This window comes from Acanthochromis polyacanthus, chromosome 21, assembly GCF_021347895.1.
Source record: "Acanthochromis polyacanthus isolate Apoly-LR-REF ecotype Palm Island chromosome 21, KAUST_Apoly_ChrSc, whole genome shotgun sequence".
Classification (NCBI taxonomy): Eukaryota; Metazoa; Chordata; class Actinopteri; family Pomacentridae; genus Acanthochromis; species Acanthochromis polyacanthus.
In genome coordinates this window covers 32,284,160-32,309,062 of record NC_067133.1, presented here as the reverse complement: position 1 = coordinate 32,309,062, position 24,903 = coordinate 32,284,160, and the positions used below count along the sequence as shown (strand labels likewise).

The 24,903-nt window shown below is 42.1% G+C and overlaps 1 long non-coding RNA gene across 1 annotated transcript; it reads left to right on the top strand.

Annotated features, from left to right (window-relative positions):
• The first annotated feature begins 269 nt into the window (after positions 1 to 269).
• LOC127531573 (uncharacterized) lies at positions 270 to 15,341 on the top strand. Its single transcript, XR_007938698.1, has 3 exons — positions 270 to 692; positions 12,488 to 12,646; positions 14,975 to 15,341. It is a non-coding gene; the product is annotated as an uncharacterized LOC127531573 (long non-coding RNA).
• Positions 15,342 to 24,903: the final 9,562 nt, after the last annotated feature.

Sequence of the window (24,903 nt, the reverse complement as noted above, 5' to 3'; positions counted from 1 at the left end):
GGTGAAACATGCTGCGGGGGCTGTTTATTAAACATACTGCAGGGGCGCTATAGCACATGCCCTGCAGAGATGCATACAGTGTTATTCCTTGAGACGACTGTGATGTGTGTGTAAATTTTGGTGAGCTGTTGAACATTCTAAGCCTGTCAAAAAGTACTTTTGTCACAAAAACAACGCGTTGCCACGGCAACAGCATTTCATCAATATCAAAATCTTCACACTGTGGTATTGTCTGGGGGTGAAGAATTAGCTGACCAATTTTCAGAATGATATGACAAAGTTTGGAGCAATGATGTGTGCAAATGTAATTTCTAAACTGCTTGTTACCAAGAGGTGGCGCTATGACTTTTTCTAAATTTTTCAGTGTGGATGTCCTCAAACTGGTTCTGGTGTCCAGCACATGAAGTTTGGGGCAGATAGGATCCTTTGCAGCTGAGATATGAACACTTCAATTTTCATGGCGAAACATCAAACTTTGCCGTCCCGCCACAGACACGCCTTTTCATCACACGTCACCATTTTTTCTGTGCTTCATCATCAATGTGTTCAGGCTTATGTCACAACATCTGAGGTGAATCTGAGCAACAGGCTAAGAATAGTACATGAAAGTCTAAAAAATGTCAAATTCTTGATACCACAAGGTGGCGCTGTGACTGTGAATGAATCTTGCTGTATGGATGTCATCGAGGCAGGTCTGTGATCATACATGTAAAGTTTCATTCAGATTGGAGCATGTTCAGGAGAGTTACACAGCATTTCCTGTTTCATGGCGAAGGATCAAATTTCGACAGGCTGCCACGACCACACCCTTTGACTATGGAGGAAGATTTTGATAACTTTTTCTCAAGAACGCCGGCTGTATGTACTGGCAAAATTTCAGATCGCTCAGACTTTCCCCTAGGAGGAGTTCATCATAGATTTTGTACAGTTAACGCATGATGGCGCACTTCCTGTTGAGTTTAGAGCATGGCTGTGATTGACTTTTTTGTGTTTCCTGATGTGCTGCATATGCTTCCCAAATTTTGTAGCTCTCGACCAAACTCCCTCTGAGTTGGCCTAATACCACTTTTAAAAATTTTGTAGGGGGCGCTATGGAGCCATTTTTGCACACACTTCCACATGCCCTACAAAATATGAAATTGTCGCCAGTTTTGATGTGTGTGCAAATTTTCATGACTTTTCGAGCATGTTTAGGCCCTCAAAAATGCAGTTGTTCTGAGAGACATAATAATAATAATAAATAATAATTAAAGCTGCGAGCAGCGTTGGACGGGTCCTCGCATCCTTGCTGGTCCGGCGACCCCAAGCATGTCCACCAGGCAATGCTGCGACAAAGTGTATTTAGGCTCATGGATGTAACGAGGACTGGATTCTGAGCACTCAGGTCAAATTTCAGACAGATTGGAGCATGTACAGACTATTTTTGCAGCACTTTGTGTCCATCCACCAGGTGGCGCTATTCTGTGACTGTATATTGGTCTATGAAACTCATCAGGACTGGACTCTGATCAAACATGTTAAGTTTGAGGCAGATTGCAGCATGTACAGGGGATTTACACAAGACGTCCTGCTTCATGGCGTAACATTAAAGTTCAGTTGGCCGCCATGGCATGCCCTTTGAGTTTTGTGAACAATTTTCGCAAATATGCAACCTGAAGGCGTGTCTTATATATTTTCCCAATTCAGGATGTTTTGGAGTTATTGCCTGTGAGAAATGAATTGTTGAAAATGACCAAAAACACCAAAAATCTGACATTTAATTCAAAATGGCGACTTTCTGTTGGGTTTAGAGAATGACTCCAAGAGACTTTTTTGTTTGCACTGATGTGCTACATATGCATGCCAAATTTCATAGTCATAGGTGAAAGTCTGTGTGGAGGCTATTTTTAAAAATTCTGTAGGGGGCGCTATGACACATACTGTGTATGTATTTTGGCCTATAAATGTGATCAGGACAGGACTGTGTTCAATCATGTGAGGTCTGAGGTAGACTGGAGCATGCAGAGGATAGTTAGATAGCACTTGATGTTTCATGGCAAACCATCAAAATTCTGGAGGTCGCCATGTCCACACCCTTTAACTCTGGAAGAATCTTTTAATAACTTTTGATCATAACATTCGTGTTGTATATCCCTGGCAAAATTTCAGGTCTCTAGAGTTAAACCCCGAGGAGGAGTTCGCTCTCAAAAATAAAAAAATAGAGAAAATTTATCCACATAATTCAAAATGGCGGACTTCCTGTTGAGTTTAGGGGATGGCTCCAAGAGGCTTTTTTGTGCATCGTGATGTGCTCTATCGGCCTCCCAAATTTTGTGGATGTCGGTGAAACATGCTGCCGGGGCTGTTTATTAAACATACTGTAGGGGGCGCTATAGCACATGCCCTGCAGAGATGCATACAGTGTTATTCCTTGAGGGGACAGTGATGTGTGTGTAAATTTTAGTGAGCTGTTGAGCATTCTAAGCCTGTCAAAAGTACTTTGTTTGTCACAAAAACAACGCGTTGGCACGGCAACAGCATTTCATCAAATATCAAAATCTTCACACTGTGGTATTGTCTGGGGGTGAAGAATCAGCTGACCAATTTTCAGAATGATATGAAAAGTTTGGAGCAATGGTGTGTGCAAATGTAATTTCTAAACTTCTTGTTACCAATAGGTGGCGCTATGACTTTTTCCAAAATTTTCACCGTGGATGACCTCACACAGGGAATGGTGTCCAGCACATGAAGTTTGGGGCAGATACGATTAGGATTTGCTGAGATATAAACATTTTAGTCGTCATGGCGAGACATCTAAATTCGCCGCGCCGCCACAGACACACCTTTTTATGACACGTCACCATTTTCACTGTGAGTAATCATCAACATGTTAAGGTTTATTTCACCACATTTGAGGTGAATCTGAGCAAGAGACAAAGAATAATACATCAAAGTGTAAAAAATGACATTTTCTGTTGCCAGCAGGTGGCGCTCTGACTGTGAATGGATTTCATCATATGGATGTGATCAGGGCAGGAATCTGATCATACATATAAAGTTTCAGGCAGATTGGAGCATGTTCAGGGCATTTACACAGCACTTGAAATTTCATGGCGAAGGATCAAAATTCCACAGACCGCCACGGACACGCCCTTTGACTTTTGAAAAAGATTTTAATAACTTTTGCTCATTAAGGCCTCCTGTATGTACTGGTTGAATTTGAGGCGAATTGGAGTTTCCCCCTGGGAGGAGTTCGCTCTGGAAAAAAATGAAAAATGGGCAAAATCTCACATTCAACTTAAAATAGCTCACTTCCTGTTGGGTTTGGAATATGGCTGTCACTGACTTTTTTGTTCAGTCTGATGTGCTGCATATGTGTACCAAATTTGGTAGCTGTAGGTGAAACATGATGGCCGTGGGAAAGTGTAGGGGGCGCTATGGAGCCATTTTGCCACACACCTCTACAATTCCTTTAAAATATGAAATTTTTCACCAGTCCTGATGTGTGTACAAATTTTCATGAGTTTTTGAGCATGTTTAGGCCCTCAAAAATGCAATTGTTCTGAGAGACAAATAATAATAATAATTAAAGCTGCGAGCAGCGTTGAACGGGTCCTCGCATCCTTGCTGGTCGGCGACCCCAAGCATGTCCACCAGGCAATGCTACGACTGAGAGTATATTTAGGCCCACGAATGTCACAAAGGCTGGATTCTGAGCACACAGGTCAAATTTCAGGCAGATTTGAGCATGTATAGGTTATTTATGCAGCACTTTGTGTCCATCCACCAGGTGGCGCTATCTCTGTGACTGTATATTGGTCTATGAAACTCATCAGGACTGGACTCTGATCAAACATGTAAAGTTTGAGGCGGATTGCAGCGTGTACAGGGGATTTACACAAGACGTCCTGCTTCATGTCATAACATTAAAGTTCAGTTGGCCGCCATGGCCACGCCCTTTGAGTTTTGTGAACAAGTTTCACAAATATGGAACCTGAAGGCGTGTAATATATATTGTATCAATTCATGTGTTTTGGAGCTATTGCCTGTGAGAAATCAATTGTTGAAAATGATCAAAAACACCAAAAATCTGACATTTAATTCAAAATTGCCAACTTCCTGTTGGGTTTAGAGAATGACTCCAAGAGACATTTTTGTTTGCACTGATGTGCTACATATGCATGCCAAATTTCATCGTCATCGGTGAAAGTCTGTGTGGAGGCTATTTTTAAATGCTTTAGGGGGCGCTATGGCACATGCTGTGAATGTATTTTTGCCTGTAAATGTGATAAGGAAAGGACTGTGTTTAATCATGTGAGGTCTGAGGTAGATGGAGCATGCAGAGGATAGTTAGATAGCACTTATGTTTCATGGCGAATCATCAAAATTCTGGAGGTCGCCATGTCCACACCCTTTGACTCTGGAAGAATCTTTTAATAACTTTTGATCATAACATCGTGTTGTATACCCTGGTAAAATTTGAGGTCTGTAGGAGTTAACCCATAGCAGGAGTTCGCTCTCAAAAATTCAAAAAATAGAGAAAATTTTTCCACGTAATTCAAAATGGCGGACTTCCTGTGGAGTTTAGGGGATGGCTCCAAGAGGCTTTATTTTGTGTCCTGGTGTGCTCTATAGGCCTCCCAAATTTTGTGGATGGAGGTGAAACATGCTGCCGGGGCTGTTTATTAAACATACTGCAGGGGGCGCTATAGCACATGCCCTGCAGAGATGCATACAGTGTTATTCCTTGAGACGACTGTGATGTGTGTGTATATTTTGGTGAGCTGTTGAACATTCTAAGCCTGTCAAAAAGTACTTTGTTTGTCACAAAAACAACGCGTTGCCACGGCAACAGCATTTTATCAAATGTCAAAATCTTCACACTGTGGTATTGTCTGGGGGTGAAGAATCAGCTGACCAATTTTCAGAATGATATGACAAAGTTTGGAGCAATGATGTGTGCAAATGTAATTTCTAAACTGCTTGTTACCAATAGGTGGCGCTATGACTTTTTCTAAATTTTTCAGTGTGGATGTCCTCAAACTGGTTCTGGTGTCCAGCACATGAAGTTTGGGGCAGATGAGATCTTTACAGCTGAGATATGAACACTTCAATTTTCATGGCGAAACATCAAACTTTGCCGTCCCGCCACAGACACGCCTTTTCATGACACATCACCATTTTTTCTGGGATTCATCATCAATGTGTTCAGGGTTATGTCACAACATCTGAGGTGAATCTGAGCAACAGGCTAAGAATAGTACATGAAAGTGTAAAAATGTCAAATTCTTGATACCAAAAGGTGGCGCTGTGACTTTGAATGAATCTTGGTATATGGATGTCATCGAGGCAGGTCTGTGATCATACATGTAAAGTTTCATTCAGATTGGAGCATGTTCAGGAGACTTACACAGCATTTCCTGTTTCATGGCGAAGGATCAAATTTCGACAGGCCGCCACGACCACACCCTTTAACTATGGAGGAAGATTTTGATAACTTTTTCTCAGGAAGGCCGGCTGTATGTACTGGCAAAATTTCAGATCGCTCAGACTTTTCCCCTAGGAGGAGTTCATCATAGATTTTGTACAGTTAACGCATGATGGCGCACTTCCTGTTGGGTGTAGAGCATGGCTGTGATTGACTTTTTTGTGTTTCCTGATGTGCTGCATATGCCTCCCAAATTTTGTTGCTCTCGACCAAACTCCCTCTGAGTTGGCCTAATACCACTTTTTAAAATTTTGTAGGGGGCGCTATGGAGCCATTTTTGCACATACCTCCACATGCCCGACAAAATATGAAATTTTTCGCCAGTTCTGATGTGTGTGCAAATTTTCATGACTTTTTGAGCATGTTTAGGCCCTCAAAAATGCAGTTGTTCTGAGAGACAAATAATAATAATAATAATAATTAAAGCTGCGAGCAGCATTGAACGGGTCCTCGCATCCTTACTGGTCGGCGACCCCAAGCATGTCCACCAGGCAATGCTGCGACAAAGTGTATTTAGGCTCTTGGATGTAACGAGGACTGGATTCTGAGCACTCAGGTCAAATTTCAGACAGATTGGAGCATGTACAGACCATTTTTGCAGCACTTTGTGTCCATCCACCAGGTGGCACTATGTCTGTGACTGTATAGTGGTCTATGAAACTCATCAGGACTGGACTCTGATCAAACATGTAAAGTTTGAGGTAGATTACAGCATGTACAGGGGATTTACACAAGACGTCCTGCTTCATGGCGTAACATTAAAGTTCAGTTGGCCGCCATGGCCATGCCCTTTGAGTTTTGTGAACAATTTTCGCAAATATGCAACCTGAAGGCGTTTCTTATATATTTTCCCAAATTCAGGTGTTTTGGAGTTATTGCCAGTGACAAATGAATTGTTGAAAATGACCAAAAACACCAAAAATCTGACATTTAATTCAGAATGGCGGACTTTCTGTTGTGTTTAGAGAATGACTCCAAGAGACTTTTTTGCTTGCACTGATGTGCTACATATGCATGCCAAATTTCATAGTCATAGGTGAAAGTCTGTGTGGAGGCTATTTTTTAAATTCTTTTAGGGGGCGCTATGGTAGATGCTGTGGATGTATTTTAGCCAATAAATGGGATCAGGACAGGACTGTGTTTAATCATGTGAGGTCTGAGGTAGATTGGAGCATGCAGAGGATAGTTAGGTAGGACTCGATGTTTCATGGCGAACCATCAAAATTCTGGAGGTCGCCATGTCCACACCCTTTGACTCTGCAAGAATCCTTTGATAACTTTTGATCATAACATCGTGTTGTATATCCTGGCAAAATTTCAGCTCTCTAGACCTTAACCCCGAGGAGGAGTTCGCTCTCAAAAATGAAAAAAATAGAGAAAATTTGTCCACTTAATTCAAAATGACGGACTTCCTGTTGGGTTTAGGGGATGGCTCCAAGAGGCTTTTTTGTGCGTTCTGATGTGCTCTATGTGTCTCCCAAATTTTGTGGATGTAGGTGAAACGTGCTGCCGGGGCTGTTTATTAAACATACTGTAGGGGGCGCAATAGCACATGCCCTGTGGAGATGTATACATTCTTATTCCTGGAGACGACAGTGATGTGTGTGTAAATTTTGGTGAGCTGTTGAGCATTCTAAGCCTGTCAAAAAGTACTTTGTTTGTCACAAAAACAACGCGTTGCCATGGCAACAGCATTTCATCAAATATCAAAATCTTCACACTGTGGTATTGTCTGGGGGTGAAGAATCAGCTGACCAATTTTCAGAATGATATGAAAAAGTTTGGAGCAATGGTGTGTGCAAATGTATTTTCTAAACTTCTTGTTACCAATAGGTGGCGCTATGACTTTTTCTAAATTTTTCAGTGTGGATGTCCTCAAACTGGTTCTGGTGTCCAGCACATGAAGTTTGGGGCAGATAGGATCCTTTGCAGCTGAGATATGAACACTTCAATTTTCATGGCGAAACATCAAACTTTGCCGTCCCGCCACAGACACGCCTTTTCATCACACGTCACCATTTTTTCTGTGCTTCATCATCAATGTGTTCAGGCTTATGTCACAACATCTGAGGTGAATCTGAGCAACAGGCTAAGAATAGTACATGAAAGTCAAAAAAATGTCAAATTCTTGATACCACAAGGTGGCGCTGTGACTGTGAATGAATCTTGCTGTATGGATGTCATCGAGGCAGGTCTGTGATCATACATGTAAAGTTTCATTCAGATCGGAGCATGTTCAGGAGAGTTAGACAGCATTTCCTGTTTCATGGCGAAGGATCAAATTTCGACAGGCCGCCACGACCACACCCTTTAACTATGGAGGAAGATTTTAATAACTTTTTCTCAGGAAGGTCTGCTGAATGTACTGGCAAAATTTCAGATCGCTCAGACTTTTCCCCGAGGAGGAGTTCATCATAGATTTTGTACAGTTAACGCATGATGGCGCACTTCCTGTTGGGTGTAGAGCATGGCTGTGATTGACTTTTTTGTGTTTCCTGATGTGCTGCATATGCCTCCCAAATTTTTTAGCTCTCGGCCAAATTCCCTCCGAGTTGGCCTAACACCACTTTTTAAAATTTTGTAGGGGGCGCTATGGAGCCATTTTGCCACACACCTCCACATGCCCTAAAAAATATGAAATTTTTCGCCAGTTCTGATGTGTGTGCAAATTTTCATGACTTTTCGAGCATGTTCAGGCCCTGAAAAATGCAGTTGTTTTGGCAGAATAATAATAATTAAAGCTGCGAGCAGCGTTGAACGGGTCCTCGCATCCTTGCTGGTCGGCGACCCCAAGCATCTCCACCAGGCAAAGCTACGACTGAGAGTGTATTTAGGCCCATGAATGTCACAAAGGCTGGATTCTGAGCACACAGGTCAAATTTCAGGCAGATTGGAGCATGTACAGGCTATTTATGCAGCACTTTGTGTCCATCCACCAGGTGGCGCTATCTCTGTGACTGTATGTTGGTCTATGAAACTCATCAGGACTGGACTCTGATCAAACATGTAAAGTTTGAGGCGGATTGCAGCGTGTACAGGGGATTTACACAAGACGTCCTGCTTCATGGCGTAACATTAAAGTTCAGCTGCCCGCCATGGCCACGCCCTTTGAGTTTTGTGAACAATTTTCGCAAATATGCAACCTGAAGACGTGTCTTATATATTTTCCCAAATTCAGATGTTTTGCAGTTATTGCCTGTGAGAAATGAATTGTTGAAAATGACCAAAAACACCAAAAATTTGACATTTAATTAAAAATGGCCGACTTTCTGTTGGGTTTAGAGAATGACTCCAAGAGACTTTTTTGTTTGCACTGACATGCCACATTTCCATGCCAAATTTCATAGTCCCAGGTGAAAGTCTGTGTGGAGGCTATTTTTTAAATGTTGTAGGGGGCACTATGGTACATGCTGTGAATGTATTTTAGTCTATAAATGTGATCAGGACAGGACTGTGTTTAATCATGTGAGGTCTGAGGTAGATTGGAGCATGCAGAGGATAGTAAGATACCACTTGATGTTTCATGGCGAACCATCAAAATTCTGGAGGTCGCCATGTCCATACCCTTTGACTCTGGAAGAATCTTTTAATAACTTTTGATCATAACATCGTGTTGTACACCCTGGTAAAATTTGAGGTCTCCAGGAGTTAACCTCGAGGAGGAGTTCGCTCTCAAAAATTAAAAAAATAGAGAAAATTTATCCACATAATTCAAAATGGCGGACTTCCTGTTGAGTTTAGGGGATGGCTCCAAGAGGCTTTTTTGTGCATCGTGATGTGCTCTATATGCCTCCCAAATTTTGTGGATGTAGGTGAAACGTGCTGCCGGGGCTGTTTATTAAACATACTGTAGGGGGCGCTATAGCACATGCCCTGCAGAGATGCATACAGTGTTATTCCTTGAGGGGACAGTAATGTGTGTGTAAATTTTAGTGAGCTGTTGAGCATTCTAAGCCTGTCAAAAACTACTTTGTTTGTCACAAAAACAACGCGTTGCCACGTTAACAGGATTTCATCAAATATCAAAATCTTCACACTGTGGCATTGTCTGGGGGTGAAGAATCAGCTGACCAATTTTCAGAATGATATGAAAAAGTTTGGAGCAATGGTGTGTGCAAATGTAATTTCTAAACTTCTTGTTACCAATAGGTGGCGCTATGACTTTTTCCAAAATTTTCACCGTGGATGACCTCACACTGGGCCTGGTGTCCAGCACATGAAGTTTGGGGCAGATACGATTAGGATTTGCTGAGATATAAACATTTTAGTCGTCATGGCGAGACATCTAAATTCGCCGCGCCGCCACAGACACACCTTTTTATGACACGTCACCATTTTCACTGTGAATCATCATCAACATGTTAAGGTTTATTTCACCACATTTGAGGTGAATCTGAGCAAGACACAAAGAATAATAAATCAAAGTGTAAAAAATGACATTTTCTGTTGCCAGCAGGTGGCGCTCTGACTGTGAATGGATTTCATCATATGGATGTGATCAGGGCAGGACTCTGATGATACATGTAAAGTTTCAGGCAGATTGAAATATGTTCAGGGCATTTACACTGCATTTGAAATTTCATGGCGAAGGATCAAAATTCCAGAGGCCGCCACGGACACGCCCTTTGACTTTTGAAAAAGATTTTGATAACTTTTGCTCATTAAGGCCTGCTGTATGTACTGGTCGAATTTGAAGTGAATTGGAGTTTCCCCCTCGGACGAGTTCGCTCTAGAAAAAAACAAAAAATGTTCAAAATCTGGAATTCAACGCAAAATAGCTCACTTCCTGTTGGGTTTAGAAAATCGCCACCACTGACTTTTTTGTTCACCCTGATGTGCTGCATATGTGTACCAAATTTGGTAGCTGTAGGTGAAACATGCTGCCCGTAGGAAAGTGGAGGGGGCGCTATGGAGCCATTTTGTCATACACTTCCACAATTCCTTTAGAATATAAAATTTTTCACCAGTTCTGGTGTGTGTACAAATTTTCATGAGTTTTTGAGCATGTTTAGGCCCTCAAAAATGCAGTTGTTCTGAGAGACAAATAATAATAATAATAATAATAATAATAATAAACCGTAGGGTTTCAATAGTGTCCTACGGCACCGTTGGTGCCTTGGACAGCCGGTGCCCTTGCACCGCCTGTCCTCGGCACCTCGGTGCTCGGACCCTAATAATAATAATAATAATAAAAAACCCTAAGGTTCCAATAGGGTCCTTCGGCACCGTTGGTGCTCGGACCCTAATTAAAGCTGCGAGCAGCGTTGAACGGGTTCTCGCATACTTGCTGGTCGGCGACCCCAAGCATCTCCACCAGGCAATGCTACGACTGAGAGTATATTGAGGCCCATGAATGTCACAAAGGCTGGATTCTGAGCACACAGGTCAAATTTCAGGCAGATTTGAGCATGTACAGTCTATTTATGCAGCACTTTGTGTCCATCCACCAGGTGGCGCTATCTCTGTGACTGTATGTTGGTCTATGAAACTCATCAGGACTGGACTCTGATCAAACATGTAAAGTTTGAGGTGGATTGCAGCGTGTACAGGGGATTTACACAAGACGTCCTGCTTCATGGCGTAACATTAAAGTTCAGTTGGCCGCCATGGCCATGCCCTTTGAGTTTTGTGAACAATTTTCGCAAATATGCAACCTGAAGGCGTTTCTTATATATTTTCCCAAATTCAGGTGTTTTGGAGTTATTGCCAGTGACAAATGAATTGTTGAAAATGACCAAAAACACCAAAAATCTGACATTTAATTCAAAATGGCTGACTTTCTGTTGTGTTTAGAGCATGACTCCAAGAGACTTTTTTGCTTGCACTGATGTGCTACATATGCATGCCAAATTTCATAGTCATAGGTGAAAGTCTGTGTGGAGGCTATTTTTTAAATTCTTTTAGGGGGCGCTATGGTAGATGCTGTGAATGTATTTTGGCCAATAAATGTGATCAGGACAGGACTGTGTTTAATCATGTGAGGTCTGAGGTAGACTGGAGCATGCAGAGGATAGTTAGGTAGCACTTGATGTTTCATGGCGAACCATCAAAATTCTGGAGGTCGCCATGTCCACACCCTTTGACTCTGCAAGAATCTTTTAATAACTTTTGATCATAACATCGTGTTGTATACCCTGGTAAAATTTCAGCTCTCTAGACCTTAACCCCGAGGAGGAGTTCGCTCTCAAAAATGAAAAAAATACAGAAATTTTATCCACTTAATTCAAAATGGCGGACTTCCTGTTGAGTTTAGGGGATGGCTCCAAGAGGCTTTTTTGTGTGTCCTGGTGTGCTCTATAGGCCTCCCAAATTTTGTGGATGTAGGTGAAACATGCTGCGGGGGCTGTTTATTAAACATACTGCAGGGGGCGCTATAGCACATGCCCTGCAGAGATGCATACAGTGTTATTCCTTGAGACGACTGTGATGTGTGTGTAAATTTTGGTGAGCTGTTGAGCATTCTAAGCCTGTCAAAAAGTACTTTGTTTGTCACAAAAACAACGCGTTGCCACGGCAACAGCATTTCATCAAATATCAAAATCTTCACACTGTGGTATTGTCTGGGGGTGAAGAATCAGCTGACCAATTTTCAGAATGATATGACAAAGTTTTGAGCAATGATGTGTGCAAATGTAATTTCTAAACTGCTTGTTACCAAGAGGTGGCGCTATGACTTTTTCTAAATTTTTCAGTGTGGATGTCCTCAAACTGGTTCTGGTGTCCAGCACATGAAGTTTGGGGCAGATAGGATCCTTTGCAGCTGAGATATGAACACTTCAATTTTCATGGCGAAACATCAAACTTTGCCGTCCCGCCACAGACACGCCTTTTCATCACACGTCACCATTTTTTCTGTGCTTCATCATCAATGTGTTCAGGCTTATGTCACAACATCTGAGGTGAATCTGAGCAACAGGCTAAGAATAGTACATGAAAGTCTAAAAAATGTCAAATTCTTGATACCACAAGGTGGCGCTGTGACTGTGAAGGAATCTTGCTGTATGGATGTCATCGAGGCAGGTCTGTGATCATACATGTAAAGTTTCATTCAGATCGGAGCATGTTCAGGAGAGTTACACAGCATTTCCTGTTTCATGGCGAAGGATCAAATTTCGACAGGCCGCCACGACCACACCCTTTAACTATGGAGGAAGATTTTGATAACTTTTTCTCAGGAAGGTCTGCTGTATGTACTGGCAAAATTTCAGATCGCTCAGACTTTTCCCCTAGGAGGAGTTCATCATAGACTTTGTACAGTTAACGCATGATGGCGCACTTCCTGTTGGGTGTAGAGCATGGCTGTGATTGACTTTTTTGTGTTTCCTGATGTGCTGCATATGCCTCCCAAATTTTTTAGCTCTCGGCCAAATTCCCTCCGAGTTGGCCTAATACCACTTTTTAAAATTTTGTAGGGGGTGCTATGGAGCCATTTTGTCATACACTACCACAATTCCTTTAGAATATAAAATTTTTCACCAGTTCTGATGTGTGTACAAATTTTCATGAGTTTTTGAGCATGTTTAGGCCCTCAAAAATGCAGTTGTTCTGAGAGACAAATAATAATAATAATAATAATTAAAGCTGCGAGCAGCGTTGAACGGGTCCTCGCATCCTTGCTGGTCGGCGACCCCAAGCCTTTCCACCAGGCAATACTACGACTGAGAGTGTATGTAGGCCCATGAATGTCACAAAGGCTGGATTCTTAGCACACAGGTCAAATTTCAGGCAGATTGGAGCATGTACAGGCTATTTATGCAGCACTTTCTGTCCATCCACCAGGTGGCACTATGTCTGTGACTGTATAGTGGTCTATGAAACTCATCAGGCCTGGACTCTGATCAAACATGTAAAGTTTGAGGTAGATTACAGCATGTACAGGGGATTTACACAAGACGTCCTGCTTCATGGCGTAACATTAAAGTTCAGTTGGCCGCCATGGCCATGCCCTTTGAGTTTTGTGAACAATTTTCGCAAATATGCAACCTGAAGGCGTTTCTTATATATTTTCCCAAATTCAGGTGTTTTGGAGTTATTGCCAGTGACAAATGAATTGTTGAAAATGACCAAAAACACCAAAAATCTGACATTTAATTCAGAATGGCTGACTTTCTGTTGTGTTTAGAGAATGACTCCAAGAGACTTTTTTGCTTGCACTGATGTGCTACATATGCATGCCAAATTTCATAGTCATAGGTGAAAGTCTGTGTGGAGGCTATTTTTTAAATTCTTTTAGGGGGCGCTATGGTAGATGCTGTGGATGTATTTTAGCCAATAAATGGGATCAGGACAGGACTGTGTTTAATCATGTGAGGTCTGAGGTAGATTGGAGCATGCAGAGGATAGTTAGGTAGGACTCGATGTTTCATGGCGAACCATCAAAATTCTGGAGGTCGCCATGTCCACACCCTTTGACTCTGCAAGAATCCTTTGATAACTTTTGATCATAACATCGTGTTGTATATCCTGGCAAAATTTCAGCTCTCTAGACCTTAACCCCGAGGAGGAGTTCGCTCTCAAAAATGAAAAAAATAGAGAAAATTTGTCCACTTAATTCAAAATGACGGACTTCCTGTTGGGTTTAGGGGATGGCTCCAAGAGGCTTTTTTGTGCGTTCTGATGTGCTCTATGTGTCTCCCAAATTTTGTGGATGTAGGTGAAACGTGCTGCCGGGGCTGTTTATTAAACATACTGTAGGGGGCGCAATAGCACATGCCCTGTGGAGATGTATACATTCTTATTCCTGGAGACGACAGTGATGTGTGTGTAAATTTTGGTGAGCTGTTGAGCATTCTAAGCCTGTCAAAAAGTACTTTGTTTGTCACAAAAACAACGCGTTGCCATGGCAACAGCATTTCATCAAATATCAAAATCTTCACACTGTGGTATTGTCTGGGGGTGAAGAATCAGCTGACCAATTTTCAGAATGATATGAAAAAGTTTGGAGCAATGGTGTGTGCAAATGTATTTTCTAAACTTCTTGTTACCAATAGGTGGCGCTATGACTTTTTCTAAATTTTTCAGTGTGGATGTCCTCAAACTGGTTCTGGTGTCCAGCACATGAAGTTTGGGGCAGATAGGATCCTTTGCAGCTGAGATATGAACACTTCAATTTTCATGGCGAAACATCAAACTTTGCCGTCCTGCCACAGACACGCCTTTTCATCACACGTCACCATTTTTTCTGTGCTTCATCATCAATGTGTTCAGGCTTATGTCACAACATCTGAGGTGAATCTGAGCAACAGGCTAAGAATAGTACATGAAAGTCAAAAAATGTCAATTTCTTGATACCACAAGGTGGCGCTGTGACTGTGAATGAATCTTGCTGTATGGATGTCATCGAGGCAGGTCTGTGATCATACATGTAAAGTTTCATTCAGATCGGAGCATGTTCAGGAGAGTTAGACAGCATTTCCTGTTTCATGGCGAAGGATCAAATTTCGACAGGCCGCCACGACCACACCCTTTAACTATGGAGGAAGATTTTAATAACTTTTTCTCAGGAAGGTCTGCTGAATGTACTGGCAAAATTTCAGATCGCTCAGACTTTTCCCCGAGGAGGAGTTCATCATAGATTTTGTACAGTTAACGCATGATGGCGCACTTCCTGTTGGGTGTAGAGCATGGCTGTGATTGACTTTTTTGTGTTTCCTGATGTGCTGCATATGCCTCCCAAATTTTTTAGCTCTCGGCCAAATTCCCTCCGAGTTGGCCTAACACCACTTTTTAAAATTTTGTAGGGGGCGCTATGGAGCCATTTTGCCACACACCTCCACATGCCCTAAAAAATATGAAATTTTTCGCCAGTTCTGATGTGTGTGCAAATTTTCATGACTTTTCGAGCATGTTCAGGCCCTGAAAAATGCAGTTGTTTTGGCAGAATAATAATAATAATAAAAAACCCTAAGGTTCCAATAGGGTCCTTCGGCACCGTTGGTGCTCGGACCCTAATAATAATAAACCGTAGGGTTTCAATAGGGTCCTACGGCACCGTTGGTGCCTTGGACAGCCGGTGCCCTTGCACCGCCTGTCCTCGGCACCTCGGTGCTCGGACCCTAATTAAAGTTGCTAGCAGCATTGAACGGGTCCTCGCATCCTTGCTGGTCGGCGACCCCAAGCATGTCCACCAGGCAATGCTACCACTGAGAGTGTATTTAGGCCCACGAATGTCACAAAGGCTGGATTCTGAGCACACAGGTCAAATTTCAGGCAGATTGGAGCATGTACAGGCTATTTATGCAGCACTTTCTGTCCATCCACCAGGTGGCGCTATCTGTGTTACTGTATGTTGGTCTATGAAACTCATCAGGACTGGACTCTGATCAAACATGTAAAGTTTGAGGCGGATTGCAGCATGTACAGGGGATTTACACAAGACGTCCTGCTTCATGGCGTAACATTAAACTTCAGCTGCCCGCCATGGCCACGCTCTTTGAATTTTATGAACAATTTTCGCAAATATGCATCCTGAAGACGTGTCTTATATATTTTCCCAAATTCAGATGTTTTGGAGTTATTGCCTGTGAGAAATCAATTGTTGAAAATGACCAAAAACACCAAAAATCTGACATTTAATTAAAAATGGCCGACTTCCTGTTGGTTTTAGAGAATGATTCCAAGAGACTTTTTTGTTTGCACTGACATGCTACATTTGCATGCCAAATTTCATAGTCCTGGGTGAAAGTCTCTGTGGAGGCTATTTTTTAAATGCTGTAGGGGGCGCGATGGTACATGCTGTGAATGTATTTTGGCCTGTAAATGTGATCAGGACAGGACTGTGTTTAATCATGTGAGGTCTGAGGTAGATTGGAGCATGCAGAGGATAGTACGATACCACTTCATGTTTCATGGCGAACCATCAAAATTCTGGAGGTCGCCATGTCCACACCCTTTGACTCTGGAAGAATCTTTTAATAACTTTTGATCATAACATTGTGTTGTATACCCTGGTAAAATTTGTGGTCTCTAGGAGTTAACCCCGAGGAGGAGTTCGCTCTCAAAAATTAAAAAAATAGAGAAAATTTATCCACATAATTCAAAATGGCGGACTTCCTGTTGAGTTTAGGGGATGGCTCCAAGAGGCTTTTTTGTGCATCGTGATGTGCTCTATATGCCTCCCAAATTTTGTGGATGTAGGTGAAACGTGCTGCCGGGGCTGTTTATTAAACATACTGCAGGGGGCGCAATAGCACATACCCTGCAGAGATGCATACATTCTTATTTCTTGAGACGACAGTGATGTGTGTGTAAATTTTGGTGAGCTGTTGAGCATTCTAAGCCTGTCAAAAAGTACTTTGTTTGTCACAAAAACAACGCGTTGGCACGGCAACAGCATTTCATCAAATATCAAAATCTTCACACTGTGGTATTGTCTGGGGGTGAAGAATCAGCTGACCAATTTTCAGAATGATATGAAAAAGTTTGGAGCAATGGTGTGTGCAAATGTAATTTCTAAACTTCTTGTTACCAATAGGTGGCGCTATGACTTTTTCTAAAATTTTCACCGTGGATCACCTCACACTGGGCCTGGTGTCCAGCACATGAAGTTTGGGGCAGATACGATTAGGATTTGCTGAGATATAAACATTTTAGTCGTCATGGCGAGACATCGAAATTCGCCACGCCGCCACAGACACACCTTTTTATGACACGTCACCATTTTCACTGTGAATCATCATCAACATGTTAAGGTTTATTTCACCACATTTGAGGTGAATCTGAGCAAGAGACAAAGAATAATAAATCAAAGTGTAAAAAATGACATAGCCTGTTGACAGCAGGTGGCGCTCTGACTGTGAATGGATTTCATCATATGGATGTGATCAGGGCAGGACTCTGATGATACATGTAAAGTTTCAGGCAGATTGAAATATGTTCAGGGCATTTACACTGCATTTGAAATTTCATGGCGAAGGATCAAAATTCCAGAGGCCGCCACGGACACGCCCTTTGACTTTTGAAAAAGATTTTAATAAGTTTTGCTCATTAAGGCCTGCTGTATGTACTGGTCGAATTTGAAGTGAATTGGAGTTTCCCCCTCGGACGAGTTCGCTCGAGAAAAAAACAAAAAATGTTCAAAATCTGGAATTCAACGCAAAATAGCTCACTTCCTGTTGGGTTTAGAAAATCGCCACCACTGACTTTTTTGTTCACCCTGATGTGCTGCATATGTGTACCAAATTTGGTAGCTGTAGGTGAAACATGCTGCCCGTAGGAAAGTGTAGGGGGCGCTATGGAGCCATTTTGTCATACACTTCCACAATTCCTTTAGAATATAAAATTTTTCACCAGTTCTGGTGTGTGTACAAATTTTCATGAGTTTTTGAGCATGTTTAGGCCCTCAAAAATGCAGTTGTTCTGAGAGACAAATAATAATAATAATAATTAAAGCTGCGAGCAGCATTGAACGGGTCCTCGCATTCTTGCTGGTCGGCGACCCCAAGCATGTCCACCAGGCAATGCTGCGACAAAGTGTATTTAGGCTCATGGATGTAACGAGGACTGGATTCTGAGCACTCAGGTCAAATTTCAGACAGATTGGAGCATGTACAGACTATTTTTGCAGCACTTTGTGTCCATCCACCAGGTGGCACTATGTCTGTGACTGTATAGTGGTCTATGAAACTCATCAGGACTGGACTCTGATCAAACATGTAAAGTTTGAGGTAGATTACAGCATGTACAGGGGATTTACACAAGACGTCCTGCTTCATGGCGTAACATTAAAGTTCAGTTGGCCGCCATGGCCATGCCCTTTGAGTTTTGTGAACAATTTTCGCAAATATGCAACCTGAAGGCGTTTCTTATATATTTTCCCAAATTCAGGTGTTTTGGAGTTATTGCCAGTGACAAATGAATTGTTGAAAATGACCAAAAACACCAAAAATCTGACATTTAATTCAAAATGGCTGACTTTCTGTTGTGTTTAGAGAATGACTCCAAGAGACTTTTTTGCTTGCACTGATGTGCTACATATGCATGCCAAATTTCATAGTCATAGGTGAAAGTCTGTGTGGAGGCCATTTTTTAAATTCTTTTAGGGGGCGCTATGGTAGATGCTGTGAATGTATTTTGGCCTATAAATGTGATCAGGACAGGACTGTGTTTAATCATGTGAGGTCTGAGGTAGATTGGCGCATGCAGAGGATAGTTAGGTAGCACTTGATGTTTCATGGCAAACCATCAAAATTCTGGAGGTCGCCATGTCCACACCCTTTGACTCTGCAAGAATCCTTTGATAACTTTTGATCATAACATTGTGTTGTATATCCTGGCAAAATTTCAGCTCTCTAGACCTTAACCCCGAGGAGGAGTTCGCTCTCAAAAATGAAAAAAATACAGAAATTTTATCCACTTAATTCAAAATGGCGGACTTCCTGTTGAGTTTAGGGGATGGCTCCAAGAGGCTTTTTGGTGTGTCCTGGTGTGCTCTATAGGCCTCCCAAATTTTGTGGATGTAGGTGAAACATGCTGCGGGGGCTGTTTATTAAACATACTGCAGGGGGCGCTATAGCACATGCCCTGCAGAGATGCATGCAGTGGTATTCCTTGAGACGACTGTGATGTGTGTGTAAATTTTGGTGAGCTGTTGAACATTCTAAGCCTGTCAAAAAGTACTTTGTTTGTCACAAAAACAACGCGTTGCCACGGCAACAGCATTTCATCAAATATCAAAATCTTCACACTGTGGTATTGTCTGGGGGTGAAGAATCAGCTGACCAATTTCAGAATGATATGACAAAGTTTGGAGCAATGATGTGTGCAAATGTAATTTCTAAACTGCTTGTTACCAAGAGGTGGCGCTATGACTTTTTCTAAATTTTTCAGTGTGGATGTCCTCAAACTGGTTCTGGTGTCCAGCACATGAAGTTTGGGGCAGATAGGATCCTTTGCAGCTGAGATATGAACACTTCAATTTTCATGGCGAAACATCAAACTTTGCCGTCCCGCCACAGACACGCCTTTTCATCACACGTCACCATTTTTTCTGTGCTTCATCATCAATGTGTTCAGGCTTATGTCACAACATCTGAGGTGAATCTGAGCAACAGGCTAAGAATAGTACATGAAAGTCTAAAAAATGTCAAATTCTTGATACCACAAGGTGGCGCTGTGACTGTGAATGAATCTTGCTGTATGGATGTCATCGAGGCAGGTCTGTGATCATACATGTAAAGTTTCATTCAGATCGGAGCATGTTCAGGAGAGTTACACAGCATTTCCTGTTTCATGGCGAAGGATCAAATTTCGACAGGCCGCCACGACCACACCCTTTAACTATGGAGGAAGATTTTGATAACTTTTTCTCAGGAAGGTCTGCTGTATGTACTGGCAAAATTTCAGATCGCTCAGACTTTTCCCCTAGGAGGAGTTCATCATAGACTTTGTACAGTTAACGCATGATGGCGCACTTCCTGTTGGGTGTAGAGCATGGCTGTGATTGACTTTTTTGTGTTTCCTGATGTGCTGCATATGCCTCCCAAATTTTTAGCTCTCGGCCAAATTCCCTCCGAGTTGGCCTAATACCACTTTTTAAAATTTTGTAGGGGGTGCTATGGAGCCATTTTGTCATACACTACCACAATTCCTTTAGAATATAAAATTTTTCACCAGTTCTGATGTGTGTACAAATTTTCATGAGTTTTTGAGCATGTTTAGGCCCTCAAAAATGCAGTTGTTCTGAGAGACAAATAATAATAATAATAATAATAATAATAATAATAATAATAAACCGTAGGGTTCCAATAGGGTCCTACGGCACCGTTGGTGCCTTGGACAGCCGGTGCCCTTGCACCGCCTGTCCTCGGCACCTCGGTGCTCGGACCCTAATAATAATAAACCGTAGGGTTCCAATAGGGTCCTACGGCACCGTTGGTGCCTTGGACAGCCGGTGCCCTTGCACCGCCTGTCCTCGGCACCTCGGTGCTCGGACCCTAATTAAAGCTGCGAGCAGCGTTGGACGGGTCCTCGCATCCTTGCTGGTCGGCAACCCCAGGCATGTCCACCAGGCAATTCTCCGACTGAGAGTGTATTTCGGCCCATGAATGTCTCAAAGGTGGATTCTGAGCACACAGGTCAAATTTCAGGCAGATTGGAGCATGGCCAGGCTATTTTTGCAGCACTTTCTGTCCATCCACCAGGTGGCGCTATCTCTGTGACTGTATAATGGTCTATGAAACTCATCAGGACTGGACTCTGATCAAATATGTAAAGGTTGAGGTACATTACAGCATGTACAGGGGATTTACACAAGATGTCCTGCTTCATGGCGTAACATTAAAGTTCAGTTGGCCGCCATGGCCACACCCTTTGAGTTTTGCAAACAATTTTCACAAATATGCAACCTGAAGGCGTGTTGTATATATTGTCCCAAATTCAAGTGTTTTGGAGTTATTTCCTGTGAGAAATGAATTGTTGAAAATGACTAAAAACACCAAAAATATGACATGAAATTCAAAATAGCGGACTTCCTGTTGGGTTTAGAGAATGACTCCAAGAGACCTTTTTGTTTGCACTGACGTGCTACATATGCATGTCAAATTTCATAGTTATAGGTGAAAATCTGTGTGGAGGCTATTATTTAAATGCTTTAGGGGGCGCTATGGTACATGCTGTGAATGTATTTTGGCCTATAAATGTGATCAGGACAGGACTGTGTTTAATCATGTGGGGTCTGAGGTAGATTGGAGCATGCAGAGGATAGTTAGGTAGCACTTGATGTTTCATGGCGAACCATCAAAATTCTGGAGGTCGCCATGTCCACACTCTTTGACTCTGGAAGAATCTTTTAATAACTTTTGATCATAACATCGTGTTGTATATCCTGGCAAAATTTCAGTTCTCTAGAGTTTAACACCTCGGAGGAGTTCGCTCTCAAAAATTCAAAAAATAGAGAAAATTTGTCCACTTAATTCAAAATGGCGGACTTCCTGTTGGGTTTAGGGGATGGCTCCAAGAGGCTTTTTTGTGTGTCCTGGTGTGCTCTATAGGCCTCTCAAAATTTGTTGATGTTGGTGAAACGTGATGCCGGGGCTGTTTATTAAATATACTGCAGGGGGCGCTATAGCACATGCCCTGTGGAGATGCATACAGTGTTATTCCTTGAGACGACTGTGATGTGTGTGTAAATTTTGGTGAGCTGTTGAACATTCTAAGCCTATCAGAAAGTACTTTGTTTGTCACAACAACAACACGTTGCCACGGCAACAGCATTTTATCAAATGCTAAAATCTTCACACTTTGGCATTGTCAGGGGGTAAAGACTGAGCTGACCAGTTTCCAGATGGATATGACAAAGTTTGGAGCAACAATGCACGCAAATGTAAATTCTAAACTGCTTGTTACCAATAGGTGGCGCTATGACTTTTTCTAAATTTTTCAGTGTGGATGTCCTCAAACTGGTTCTGGTGTCCAGCACATGAAGTTTGGGGCAGATAGGATCCTTTGCAGCTGAGATATGAACACTTCAATTTTCATGGCGAAACATCAAAGTTTGCCGTCCCGCCACAGACACGCCTTTTTATGACACGTCACCATTTTTTCTGTGATTCATCATCAATGTGTTCAGGCTCATGTCACCACATCTGAGGTGAATCTGAGCAACAGGCTAAGAATAGAACATGAAAGTGTAAAAAATGTCAAATTCTTGATACCACAAGGTGGCGCTGTGACTGTGAATGAATCTTGCTATTTGAATGTAATCGTGGCAGGTCTGTGATCATACATGTAAAGTTTCATTCAGATCGGAGCATGTTCAGCAGAGTTAGACAGCATTTCCTGTTTCATGGCGAAGGATCAAATTTCGACAGGCCGCCACGACCACACCCTTTAACTATGGAGGAAGATTTTGATAACTTTTTCTCAGGAAAGCCTGCTATATGTACTGGCCAAATTTCAGATCGCTACGACTTTCCCCCTAGGAGGAGTTCATCATAGATTTTGTACAGTTAACGCATGATGGCGCACTTCCTGTTGGGTTTAGAGCATGGCTGTGATTGACTTTTTTGTGTTTCCTGATGTGCTGCATATGCCTCCCAAATTTTGTTGCTCTCGACCAAACTCCCTCTGAGTTGGGCCTAATACCCACTTTTTAAATTTTGTAGGGGGCGCTATGGAGCTATTTTGGCACACACCTCCACATGCCCTAAAAAATATGAAATTTTTCGCCAGTTCTGATGTGTGTGCAAATTTTCATGACTTTTCGAGCATGTTCAGGCCCTGAAAAATGCAGTTGTTTTGGCAGAATAATAATAATAATTAAAGCTGCAAGTAGTGATGGGACAAATGAACCGAGGCATCGAGGTGTGTCTCGAGTAAAAGTGGGCGTGTCAGATGAAGCTTCGCTTCGAGGCTTGGGTCGCTTCTGAAAAAGTCACGTGACCGATGACAAACGAGGCCTCGGTTTGTGCAGATCACGTGATTGGTTCGTTCAACGTATCGCTGTCCCATTAAAAACGTTTCGAATCTCGAGCCACACTGTGGGTGTTGTTGGCGTTTGTGCAGAGAGGAGTGAGAGCGAGTTGTAGTTAGTATTATTCAGTAAGTATTATTAGTTAGTATTATTCGGTGTGAAATAGCAGTAGCTGGAGGAGTAGGAGAAGTGTAGGAAGAGCAGGCAGTTTAGATTATTTCCCAACTGCAGTGCTTTGATGTGAGATATATATATTTTTCTTTTACATTGGTTTATGGGTTGTGTAAATTATGGGTGTTTGTGTGTGTCAGTTTACCATTTGTAAATGTCACTCCTGTATTTGGTGTCTGCACCTTCTGTCACCTTCTTCAGTCACATGGGAACTAGACACTACTTTGACGTGTATGTAAAGAAGCCACTGGGAGCCACAGTTCTACAGCAGGGCCTGCAAAGCATGTGTTAGTTTCTGTGTTACCTATTCTGAAAGGACAACATGTGTAAGTGAAATATGTACAAAAGTTTTATTTATTATTCATAAAATGAGCTGTAACTATACACTGATGTTGGGTAATGATTAATTCATGTGATGTGCATATATAAATACTATTATATTATATTGTGGTGACAGTGATTTTACAAGAAAAACACTGTAAGAACATTCACATTCCTGCCAGTTCCATGTTTGTTGGTTATATCACAAATACTCTCTCACAGACGGAGCAAGGAAGAAAGAGGAAGTCCTCACCCGCTGTGGGAGTATTGAGTTGACTACTCATAATAAGGTTTTCATGTGGGAAACTCATAATATATTGGATACCTGCCATATATTGAACTATCAGTCCTAATATGTATGATTTTATTAAAGGTGAGGTGTTCCAAGGAGCTGGAGAAATATTGTCCAAAAAACAGAAACCACCTAAATCCCAGCTCTGTGGAAAATTCTCATATTTTTGAATAATATCAAATAAAATGCTGTCCCTACTTTAGTTTTGCAATGATACCACAAGCACAGCCACAAAACAAAAAGAAGCACAAGCACAGTTATTTATGTCGCCCTTTTTACAATTAAAAGCATTTAAACACTTTACAGAAAACCAGAACCTGACCTCAATCAAGCAGTCAAACTACAGATCTCAAATCTCTCCCCATTTGTTTCCACTTTCCTCTCTATCTCTGCTGTCAGGAAAAACAGACACTATATTAAGTATATTATATGTTTATGGCATTATCATTTAAACACAATTCAAAGCTTCACATAGCAAAGCCAGTGTGTCATTTAGGCACTCTGCCTGTTTTACTTTTATTTGTCCACTTGATGGCGCAGTAGAGCAAATGAAAGCACCATGAAGCTTCGACCCATGAGTGAACCAACTGGATGGGAAAGCCTCAGTGCTTCATGAAGCTTCATCTCACCATCACTGGCTGCAAGCAGCGTTGAACGGGTCCTCGCATCCTTGCTGGTTTGCCACCCCAAGCATTTCCACCAGGCAATGCTACGACTGAGAGTGTATTTAGGCCCATGAATGTCACAAAGACTGGATTCTGAGCACACAGGTCAATTTCAGGCAGATTGGAGCATGTACAGGCTGTTTATGCAGCATTTGTGTCCATCCACCAGGTGGTGCTATCTGTGTGACTGTATAGTGGTCTATGAAACTCATCAGGAGCCGGTCTCTGATCAAACATGTAAAGTTTGAGGCAGATTGCAGCGTGTACAGGGATTTACACAAGACGTCCTGCTTCATGCGTAACATTAAAGTTCAGTTGGCCGCCATGGCCACGCCCTTTGAGTTTGTGAACAATTTTCGCAAATATGCAACCTGAAGGCGTTTCTTATATATTTTCCCAATTTCAGGTGTTTGCAGTTGTTGCCAGTGACAAATGAAATGTTGAAAAGAGCAAACAAAATCTGACATTTAATTCAAAATGGGCCGACTTCCTGTTGGTTTAGAGGATGACTCAAGAGACTTTTTTGCTTGCACTGATGTGCTACATATGCATGCCAAATTTCATAGTCATAGGTGAA